The 12,676-nt window shown below is 38.2% G+C and overlaps 1 protein-coding gene across 1 annotated transcript in view; it reads left to right on the forward strand.

Moving 5' to 3' along the window:
- LOC137008798 (transmembrane and death domain protein 1-like) overlaps positions 1–12,676 on the forward strand; it is a 207,604-nt gene that overhangs the window by 146,787 nt on the left and 48,141 nt on the right. The window lies entirely within an intron of this gene.

Consider the following 12,676-nt stretch of genomic DNA (forward strand, 5'->3'; position numbering starts at 1 on the left):
AATGAACTTAAATGATTTTAGCAAATGGCTGCAATATAACAAAGAGTGAAAAATGTAAGGGGGTCTGAATACTTTCCGTACCCACTGTGTGTATATATATATATATATATATATATATATATATATATATATATATATATATATATATATATATATATATATATATATATATATATATATACACACATACAGTGCTCAGCGTAAATGAGTACACCCCCTTTGAAAAGTAACATTTTAAACAATATCTCAATGAACACACAATCAATTTCCAAAATGTTGACAAGACTAAGTTTTATATAACATCTGTTTAACTTATAACATGAAAGTAAGGATAACAATATAACTTGGATTACACATTTTTAAGTTTTACTCAAATTAGGGTGATGCAAAAATGAGTAAACCCCACTGAAAGTCTCTGGAGCAAAGCTAAATTTTAGACTATAAATGTCTAATTCAACAAGAATTCAACCACAGGTTAGTCTAATTATTCATTACACAGGTGTCCAGCAAACAGTTGACTATAAAAGGGTGTTAAAACCCCTTCCCATTTCATGCTGTCAGCAATGGCACCACATGGAAGAGAAATGTCACAAAACCCAAGAAATAAAATAATTTCCTTACACCAGAAGGGTGAAGGCTACAAGAAGATCAGCAAAGCTTTACTTATCAGTTAGAATACTGTCGCAAAATTGGTACAAAAATTTAAAAAAAGATGGAACTGCAATCATCTCTCAGAGACGTCCAGGTCGTCCACGGAAGTTAACACCTCAACAGGAGCGTCTTCTGATGAGAAGGGTTGAAGAAAATCGGCATGCAAGTTCACTGCAGTTATATAAAGAAGTAGAAAGCCAAACTGGGCTCATTATTTCCCATGACACAATACGGCGTACACTGCTGTCCATGAAAGAAGCCTCTCCTAAAGCACAGGCACAAAAAAGCCCACCTAGAGTTTGCCAGGGCCCATGCTGACAAGAAGACTACTGGGACTCTGAACTCTGGAGTGATGAGACCAAGATAAATGTTTCTGGAACTGATGGCTTCAAAACTGCATGGTGTCGCAAAGGTGAGGAATACAAAGAAAAATGCATGGTGCCTACAGTGAAACATGGATGTGGCAGTGTCCTTATGTGGGGCTGCATGAGTGCAGCACGGGTGCATTTCATTAATGGCATCATAAATTCACAGATGTACTGCTATATACTGAAAGAGAAGATGCTACCATCACTCTGTGCCCTTGGTCGTCGTGCACTTTTCCAACATGACCATGATCCTAAACACATTTCTGAAGAAGAACAGGGTGAAAGTGATTGTGGCTCCTGATCTGAACCCAATCGAACACTGATGGGAAATTCTGAAGTTGAGCATCACTCTCCATCCAGCATCCAGTCTCTGAAAGAGGTCGTTCTTGAAGAATGGAAAAAGATAGATGTTTCTTGTTCGTTTCATGCCTAGAAGACTTGTTGCTGTCATTAAAAATCATGGAGGCCATACAAAGTACTAGATGTAGTAGCTTTTGTTGTAAATATATATATATATTATATATATATATATATATATATTATATATATATATATATATATATATATATATATATATATATATATATATATATATATATTTGGCTCCAAAAATGTATAAATTTTACTAGTAGTCCACTGTATGAAGAATTTTTAAGAATATATATACTAACAGATTTGGAACGTGCATGATTTTGAGCACTTTTGTAAACAAGTTCCTCCTATGATCCTCCTAAATTTGTTATACAATGTAACTGAAATGTGAAAAAAAGGTATTAATTGCTGTCAGCATCCTTAACTTTGGATCAATTTGGTTTTAGTACTGTTAAAATTTCACCACTTTAGATCAAAGGGTGAAAAATTTCACCACTCTGGATCAAAGTATGAAAAATTCTCAAGAGCCCACCAAAACACACAATGGAGCAAATGAACGAAAATCCTAACCTTGCAACTAGCCTATATTCTGAAGTGTTCAGCCAGTGACTTTGATGGTATTTCACAACATCATCAGAGAAAAGGTGGAGGAGAGGTCTCTCTTCATCCACAATGCCACACTTCTTCACCTCCAATATAACAGTCATACCTCAAGACCAACACCATAAAGGACAACGGCAGTTGCAAAACCTTAGATACAGCAAAGATACATTCTCCTAGTCTATTCATACAGTATAGTGCCACAAGGACCGAGGAATTATTGCCACAATAAAATTCTGTGCCATATCACAGCGTTATTTCATTCCATATAATTAGGAGCAGGGAAGAAACATTCCTCATGCAGGAGCAGAAAATAATGTCTCTCTCTTTCCAGTTGATGAGATTTGCTTCTTATTAAGGGCAGTTTATGCTTCCACCGCTGAAAGGCATGAAGCACAGAACAATAAAGAAACATAATAGAAGAGGAGGATTACTGGAGTTTCTTTCCTTCCCTTCGCCCCCTATCTAGTGTTAGGTGTCTGAGTGCTATTGACCAGAGTTTATTAACTTCTGTAAGAGAAGGGAAGAAGAAATAACCTCAGGTAAAACCCAGGATTTATCTTCCTTTACAGAGTTTTTGTTACTGTCATAAAGTCCCTATGCTGCGTTCCCTAATCGGGTTTCTTTTGAAGCTAGAAAACAGTTCCTATTGCCTGAGCAATAGTTCAGGACTTTGGTAAATTAAATTCAAGAGCAGTGTCACTAACACAAATGTACCAAAAATATATAGTATTATGTTTTTTGGATATATATAAACACTGTATGCAAGAAGTCTTTTTGAAAGAAGTCTCTTTTGCTCACCAAGGCTACATTTATTTGATCAAAAATACAGTCAAAACAGTAATATTGTGAAATATTATTACAACTTTAATAAACTGTTTAAAATGTAATTTATTCCTGTGATGGCAAAGCTGAATTTTCAGCATCATTACTCCAGTCTTCAGTGTCACATGATCCTTCAGAAATCATTCTAATATGCTGATTTGCTTCTCAAGAAACATTTATTATTATTATCAGTGTTGATGTTAAATGCTTAAAGGGTAAGTTTACCCAAAAATGAAATTTCTGTCAATAATTACTCACCCTTATGTCATTCCAAACCCATAAGACCTTCGTTCATCTTTGGAACACAAATTAAGATATTTTTGATTAAATTCGATGGCTCAGCAAGGCCTGCATTGACAGCAATGGTATTTCCTCTCTCAAGATCCATAAAGGTACTAAAAACATATTTAAATCAGTTCATGTGAGTTCTTTCTTAATATTATAAAGTGACAAGAATATTTTTTGTGCGCAAAAAAAAAAAAAGCGTTATGAAACTTTTTAGTCGAATCAGTGATTCGGATTTCGTATCAAACTGCTGAGATCACGTGACTTTGGCGCTTCGATCCACTGATTTGATTCGTAAAGCTCCGTAGCTTCAAGAAACAGTGTTATGAAATCGGCCATCACTAGATATTGTTAAAAAGACATTATTTTAAAAATTTTCTCATCACATTATAATATTAAGGTAGAACCAAAGTACTCACATGAACTGATTTAAATATGTATATAGTACCTTTATGGATCTTGAGAGAGGAAGTAGCCTACCATTGTTGTCTATGCAGGACTCACTGAGCCATCGAATTTAATTAAAAATATCTTAATTTGTGTTCCGAAGATGAACGAAGGTCTTACAGGTGTAGAACGACATGAGCGTGAGTAATTAATGGCATTATTTATTTTTTTTGGGGTGAACTAACCCTTTAAAGGTGCAGTGTGTAAATTTTAGCAGCATCTAGTGGTGAGGTTTGCGAACTACAACCAACAGCAGCTCACCCCTACCTTTCACGTGACTTGAGAAGCTACGGTGGCCGTCTGGCTGACACAAGTCAAAGATGCCATCGTCTGAGACAGCAGAGAGTATGTTAGCCATTCAAGCAATGAGATTCCTTCTTTAACAAAGAACGGTCTCTGCATCTAATAAACCAGATGACTACTACTACTACCTCTTTTTTGTGCGTATTCAATGTAGTGACGATGCAAGCTGCCTCTAAAAACACAAACGATTTAGAAGAACAACAACATAGTGATGGAACGTGCTCTGTAGCATTTGACCGTTTAGGGCTGCTGTAGAAACATGCCAGTGCATAATGCCGACTTGACATGGAGTTCTTTATAAACCACTGAAAACATAGTTATGTATATTATATTGCATTTCTGTCAATAGATCCTCCCAAAATGTACACATTGCACCTTTAAACAATCAACCAGTCAATCAATCCTGTTTGCTGCAAATTCACAAACAATATTCCAGTCACAATATTTGTTAGACCACATTACCAGTAATACAGTGCAGCTCCGCACATCCATCATGCAGGGAACATGAGGGCTCAACTTGCCCCCGGTAGTGGAGCACAGATGGACGGATTGATCCTGGCCTCTGGAAACAGGATCATCTACCTCCCACTGCTAATTGCTGATAGCCAGCAAAGTAATGAGTGATGAATTCCTGCCTTCAAGATTGTGCTGATTAAGCTGTTCTGGAGCGTTGCAGAGGCAAGATGATAACTCATGACCGCCTTGCTCTAGCTGACAGGTGTTTGAGCCGCCGTAGTCCACATACATCTATCATGGATATAAAACACATTCAAGAATAAGTTGCTGCTATTTATATGTGTGCGTCTTTGAGCAGAGGCATTTATTGTGGGCTACATTTTGTCCCCAATGCCAAAAACTCTACCTACCTGACAGCCATTCACTTCTGTTTGAGATGTGAGGTCAAAGGTTAAAGATGCAAGCACTCCTATGAGACAAAAAAACAGGCTGTATGATTGAGTTTGCATTCTAGAGGACCAGAGGGTGCATCTCTAATTTGAATGGGAAACAGGAAGTCAGAGAAATTTATCTCCCTGTCATCTTCAATCCACCCTGGCACTACGTTCTGCCCCTCTGCGATGGCAGCAGGGGGGAAATAAAACAACAACAGTTATTAATGAGGTGTTGTGCCAAGTGAGCCCATGCATGCATGCATTTCCGATAGCAAATCCACTTCCTTAATGGCATACACAATTACTTCAAGAGGCATTAATATACTGAACGTGAGCGCGAGCTTCACTTTAGCATTTCTAAAGTGGAGAAAGCTTTTGGCTAGTGTGAGTGTCGTCTTAAGAGCTCCTTGGCTGATTAGAGAGCATGCTTTAACTGTTCTGAAAATATCACCATAAAATTTCTAAATGTCCTCACAGAAGTATATGTTTGCGAGCAAGAAATTGTCTGAAGGCTGAACGAGAACGAGAGCCAAATCAAGCCTGAGCTAATTGCTGTAACGCAATCCTTAAAGTGTGACAGAATATATATTAATCTGCTTGATGAGAGTTCATTAATCAAGATCAGCATCGAAAGCCATTTTCCTCTCAGTGGAAATATGCAAATAGACTCTAATTTAAATACACACCACAAAGCTAAAAGAAATGGACTTAATTTTCTAGCCAGTGCATAAAGAATGACCGGTGACCGCGGTTCTAAATTGAGACACCAGCCGAGAATGATTGCTATATAGCTCAACCCATATGTGCATGAAGTCCACAGCATGTGCACATCCAGGCGGTGAAATCCACCTCAAAGGGAAGCTGTGAGATGAGGAATTATCCTCACCAAAGCCTGCTGAACACCACCAAAAGTATGAGAGTCTCTCACTCAGCCAGAACAAATATTAGTAGAGCTAAGTAATAATATTAGCAAATATAGTCGGATGTGCTTTAGTCCCATGTGTACCTACAGCCTTAATTGTCTACAAAGCTTTTAAGATTACATTTTAGAACCTTCTAGAGTCAGAGAATGTGACAAAGAGGTGTTAAAGCATGCCAAGTGCCTTTGACTGGTGGTCATCCTTTCTACTGGTTTTGCACTTGAATGGGTTGAAAATCATAATCACGGAATGTCATAGTTATTGAGCAAATGCTTTTTTTGTGTATTATCAAAGTCCCTTTAAGACAAGTCATTTCACTCGGCGGCCATCTTTGAAACGCCTCTCGGGCATCCTGGGCATCATGCAATCTCTTTGAATGGGGAAACATCAAATTCTCCAAAACTGTTCGCCAAACTTACGATTAAATTTCATATTTGAAATCACCAATGAAATCTAACAACAACCGGCTCATAAATTTAGTTTCTAAATGTTCGAATCATGACAAAAAAATTTTTTAGGCTGGATCAAGCTAATGCGCATGCCCAGACTTAAATGTGCGTCTCTTCGGAGGCGCGCGTCTGACTGTTTCTATAGAAACCAGCAATTCTAACGGCCGCTGAAGTGATGACTTAGACAGTTGGAGATTGGCTCTTATTTAGAAGGCGGGACTTATTCCACCATATTGCACATTACACTTTCTCCCATTCAAAACTATACGAGTGACACGTCTTGTGTTATTCTATAGTCTTTGGTATTATCTATCCATCTATCTATATCTATATCTATATTATATATATATATATATATATATATATATATATATATATATATATATATATATTAGGGCTGCAACGATTTATCGCGATTAAACCACACGTGATTTGGCAAAGGCTGGTCAGAGAGCTGTACAGCTCTGTGATCAGTAGTAAATGCTTCTCCATCTGAAAGCCAGGGGGCACTCTTGTGCAGAAACTCTAAATATGCCCTGCCGCAGAAGAAGATTACACACTTCATATAGCTGTAGCTGAATAAACAGAAGACTGAAAGACTTTGATTGATTAAAGATGACTAATAAACACACGACTGCCTTATTCTGTGTAAGAAGCCACATCTCACAGAAGGATGCTCAGCTGGCGTTAGGAAGTGAGTTTGGAGTAAAAACATGTTGTCTTTTGTTGGACAAGATGTTAATAAATGCTTCTCATGTCTGGAAATGTGTTTGACGCGTGTTGCTTTTTCAAATGTACATTATAAGCGACTCAAACTCGCAGTGCTTCCAGATGGATTAGCATTTGGAGCCATACTTTATTGACAAGCTGCGCATAAAAAAACCCAAAACAAATCGCAGCCTTTGCAATTTCATAATCGCACTAAGAATCTCATTTAAGCGATAATTGCGTTTAGGTTCAATGTTAGAGACTCTCAATGGGGAATTGGTTGGAAATGCTTGCAAGTTCAGTGCTCAACAGTTCTCGGCATACAGTGTCTTGCCATTGAGAAGTTTTACTGAAATCCCACTCTGCAGTGACCAAGCCTCTTGTCAGGAGAAAGGATCAAAAAGCTAGACTAACCTTTGCTGAAGTTCATGTTGTGCGGACAGAGGAGAACTGGCCCAAAACTCGCTTTAGTGATAAGAGCAAGATAAATTTATTTGGGTCCAATGGGAAACGTTATGTTCAGCATCAAACTGGGGAAAAGACTAGACCCAAAGTGCATTAAGAAGTCAGTGAAAGGTGGAAGTGTCATGAATTAGGGGATGTTTTCTGCAGCAGAAGTTGGACCTACATGGCAGGGTGAATGCAAATGTTTATCAGAACTTTCTTCAGTTTATCTTTCCTTTCCTGTGAGCATCTCCCAATCAGCCTGCAATTATCATGAAAGACAATGTCCTCGTCACAATGCAACATGGGTAAAGCAGTTCCTTGAAGCTAAGAACACTGTAATAATAAAATGTCCAATGGCCAATGACCTGATTGAAAATCTCTGGAAAATCCATGGCGACAAAGTTATGGCTAAGAAAACCACTACAAGTACTGAACTGTGGAAGAGACTGGAAGAAGAGTGGACTAAGATTACACCAGTGCAGTGTGAGAAACGAGTGATGTTCTGTGACTGCAGATGTGCTGACTTCATTCAAAGCAAGGAAAAAATCAAGTGTTAAAAAATTATCTAATTTTGATCTGTACTGTATGTATATATAAAATTTCTATTCGTTTTACCTTTACTTTTTTGTAATTGATAACCTTGCAATGATCATAGTAAATCACCAATCCTTCATGTAAACAGCTTTAATTTCAGTGTTTATTTGAGGGTGTCAAATCAGAACATGTTTTTGCTGCTCTAGCAAGTCTTAGCAAAATGTAATCAACCAGCTCATTTTGAATCATAATATAATCCCTAAACCTCAGCGCTCGTGCACCTAAAGGCTCTGCTGCCGACGCTGAATAATAAGAGGTCTCCAATATGTGATCATACTTCGAACATGGACCCCCACCCCAGCAACTGCACACCATCATGCTCAGGGTTCATTTCCTCTTTCAGAAAATAAATCTCAAGGACAATAGCTGCCATTAATTCACTTATTTACTGAGCGGGAAAAGCTAATCAAATTCTGAAGCAGCTATCCGTCCTTCATGCATTTGGCTCTCAAATTAACCTCTCAGTGGCCCTTTCTGTGACTGAAGAAATGCTGATATGCAGCATGCCCTCCTGGAGGCATCCCTCCACCGAGAAATACAAGGGTTGGTTTAACCTGATGACTTCAGCTTGAAATTGGTAGACAGATGAATGCCACTTGACTTGGTGCGACTTCAGTCCAATATTACAAAAAAAAAACCCTGAAAATGCAAACGTGCACTCTAGAAATGTAAGAGTCATGTTCACCACAATAAGTCCCTACTTTAATTAGTTTCCAGTGTCAACATTTATCAACATGCTTTTCAGTGTAATCCTCCATTGATTGAAACACCCTTCAAGTACTCTTGAGTCATTGCCATTAGCTCGGAATTAGTCTCAATTTCATATATCCATCCATCTATCACAATAAACCCAAATTAACAACATTGGGTAGTTGATATCCCAACATTTATCCTATGCCACAGAACAGAAATGGTGTAAGCGCCTTTGGTTACAACAGGAATGTAAGTCCATGCAGTTCCACCAAACCTCAGAAACATGAAAGGCCACATATAACATTATTCTAAGCCTCCTCTATCAACTTCTAACTACAGAAGCTTCTCTGAGACCTGATGCACAGGAACTTCAGAGGACTGAAACTCTTTCCTCTACGCAGGCCGAGAGAAATAGCCAGGGTGGAAATTACATCCTCACCACCCCCTGCCAAGTGCATTTTCATATTTCCATCCCCTTATCATACACCTTTGAAAGCCAGGAGAGTATGGGGGCCAGTTGTAGACTTTGCAGATGTCTGTTTGATGCCTTCATAGCAGACGTCCTAAAATGGATACCAAATGAGTCAAGAAAACCTTCAACGCTAGGTGTCCAAGGACCAATTTTGGAAGGCTGATGAACGAGGACAACCTAGGGGAAGGGAGTATGTTTGGCTTGAGACAGAGTAAGAAAACACACCACACCATTTCTTTGATATCCATAGACTGTCAGAAGCACTGAGCGTATTAGTCCTCTTGGGGGGGCTATTTTATCCCCTTCAAAATAGGATATGAAAAGAAGCTTCAATGCTGGAACTTTTCTTTTGATAACTTGACTGTGGTTCTTATCTTGGCGAGCACAGTTGCCTCCAATCTGACCCTTGGGGTATCATCATTTCTCACAAACAAGACCTCCAGTGATCTGTAACCAAAGACAGGCATGTCACTGTTCAATTTTAACCTTCAAACAAAGTTTAGCCATATTGTGTTCCTGACCCATACAAATGCACCTTGCTACTGAACCCAAATGATATGAACGCAATAAAAGAGCTTACCATTTCAGAAGGTGGCTGGGTTCAATTCTCAGATGTGGTGCAACAAGGCTGCAAGTTTGTATAATGTTTCTCTTCTTTCTCTACCAGTGAAACTGTACATTCAGTGAATCAACTCGTTGTTACGCATAAAGGTACCCTTGGCCATGCTACACCCAGATAACAATTAAGTAAACTTTCTGGGAGCAAAATAAGGATAAAAATGTGTGCTGTAGCAGTGCATAATCCACATGTTCTCGTAGAAATAATAAAAATTGTTCCCATCCAGTCCCTATTTATTAAATCTAGACAAACAAACATAAAAATGAGGCATCTCATAGCATAAGCATACAGTTATGACAAATGTACCTTCTCATCATGAGGCAATGGATTACAAACAATAAAAGTGATTAACTATTGGAAATTACCCAACAAAATGTGTATGTAAACATTGCAATATAACTTGATATTGTACAGGCTCATGAATACAAAAGGAAAATCCTCATTTACACAAAATCTATAAATTAATAATATGATCACCTCTTGAACTTTGGGACTTACTGCTTAGAATAAATCACACAGATTGGGAAGGAACTTAAAATCTCCAAGTCTGTGCGGCTGAGACAGGAAAAGAAGTCCAAATATGGTCATGGCAAATGGAATCACTAAAAGCTACATTGGGTAAGACATACTACAAATTATAAAGATTACATGAGCTTAGACAGAGACGCAAAATAAGAGAGAAAGTCAGTGACGTAGAAAGAGGAAAAAAACTTCAATGATGTAAATGCCATCTTGTGACATTGTTTAGCATTCGCACTACTTGCCCTCAGGAAGCATGTCTGCTGGCACGGGAATATACTTAACATGGGGGACACGTACTTGAACCCCCCTATCTGCTAACCCCTTTGCTCTCTCTCTCTCTCTTTCTCCTGCTTCACCAGCTCTGGGGCGAGCGATGGGCTACGAAAGATTAATGCATCTTCAATGGCATGTGTGAAATCAAATTAGTGTATAGTCATCCTCGTGTGAACCAGACTTGCCTTTTTCTAACCATTGTATAGGATGGTGTTAATTATTTGCAGATACATACAATTAATTGTATTTTTCCATATAAGAAACAAGACACTGATGATTCCCCCACAACAATAAGCTTTTTCAATGAAGGGGGACGATTCTAATTCTATCATCTGATAGAGTCTCAATATCTCATATTCTCTGTAATCAAATAGTCAGTTATGAGGAGAAATGATGTTGTCATGCATTTTCCATTTCCTCATATAGACCGAGCACATGGGCTCCGACAACGCCTCCCTTTCTCATTTCGACGGAGCTCAGATTACATCACAGGGAGAGGTGCGAAGGCGCCACTCATAACAATGTCACATTGCATTAAGTCTGCCATGCCACTTGTGGGCCTCAATCAAATTTTAGCTCACTCTACCTATCTGCAACTACAATTGGATTTGCTCAAAGACGACGGGGATTATGGCTACTTCTGTGTATATATATTCCACTTTCTTCAATCTAGCATTTGATCATGCGATCAAGCTCTTGGGGAATAAGCTGCTTCAGATAGCTTTGGTGCGTAATAACCTATGGGGATTGAAGATGGAGTGAATGGCAAGGGCAGGGTGTTCAAATACAGGCAATATTACAGGGACAAGTCCCACAGTGAAACACTGGAAGTAGACGATGATCCTTGTTATTGAGGGAAGTCACGCTTCTTCGGATACGGGTCAGCGGGGTCAGACCTAAGTGTATAAGGGAATGTGTGCGCTATATTTGTGTAGATGGTATACCCAAGGTACTGGAAACAAGCATGAAATCTGTTTTGAGAGGAGACAAACAATCCTGTGCTACCGGCCAAACTGCAAAGCTCAACTCTGTGTGCTCTCTGAATTAAGGTATGATTATTCAGGACTGGCTTCTGGCTAACCAATAACATTGGTGATCTTAGAGAATTTTTTTCACCCCAGAGGTGCATTCAAAATGATTGGGTTGACAAGTTCACATCGACGAAAGCAGATAAATGTACCTACTCTTCTGGCAAATAATGTAGCTTGCTTTAAAAAACTCCTCCACAGAAGTTTGTATGCAAACATGGTATACTTTGCATTACTTGTATTTTCTGTCTTATGGGATACTAGGAGAGCCACCTGAAAATAAAGGAAAAAATCAAGTATAAGCAATTGGCAAATTCTTTTAAAACTGCAAAGTTTTAAATTATAAATGATTAATGTATTATTGTATTTTTAAATTTAACTTTTAAAAAAAGCAGTTTTAGTCATTTAAAACAGTTTATTTAATACAGTACTTAAATGTAACAATAGATGTTAATTTTGACAAATAAACAGACAATTAAAACAAGATATTAAATATATCAAGAAATATGTCAATTTTTTATTGTTACTTTTAACTTAATTTCAAAACACCAATAAAATAGTACTGTAACTTTGATAAGTGTTTTTTTGTTTGAAAATTTATTTACGTTTCTTTTTTTAAAATTATACCTTTATTTTTACAGTAAATGGTAGTAGTCCGTAATAATGTCTCATTAAAATGTAATCTCATTAAACCTGAGACTAGCAATGGACATGGATAACATCAGGCTCCCTAAATATCCATTACTGAAAATTTACTGTTTCTTGCACACATATACTGCACTATCCTTGTCAAGTCACCGCCATGCCGCAGTTACACGTAACACAAGACTGGTTGAATGGCCAAAAATGGCATCTGTGACAATTACAAAGTGCTGCAGTACAGTACTATGCAGAGCAGAGTTAGATGGAGAGAAGGCAGGTGATCAGTCTTAAGCTTGCCTGTAGAGAGTTACCACATGGTAGACTAACAAAGACAGATTAGCATCCTGAAGGTATGGCGTTAAGCTAGAGATCCTTGACGTGACTTACTGCAGCTAACGTTCTGTAGGGTTAAAGAAATCAAACTATGTCTTGGGGAAGACATCAATCTTTGGCAGTGTTAAAAAACTCTAAATGTCTTAGGTACGTTTACAGCACAACAATATGCTTAAAACGGAGAAGTTTTTCCTTTGAGTTTTCGCGTACAGACGGCAAAACGATCCCCACTCCT

The sequence above is a fragment of the Chanodichthys erythropterus genome, chromosome 20 (genome assembly GCF_024489055.1).
Source record: "Chanodichthys erythropterus isolate Z2021 chromosome 20, ASM2448905v1, whole genome shotgun sequence".
Taxonomy (NCBI): Eukaryota; Metazoa; Chordata; class Actinopteri; order Cypriniformes; family Xenocyprididae; genus Chanodichthys; species Chanodichthys erythropterus.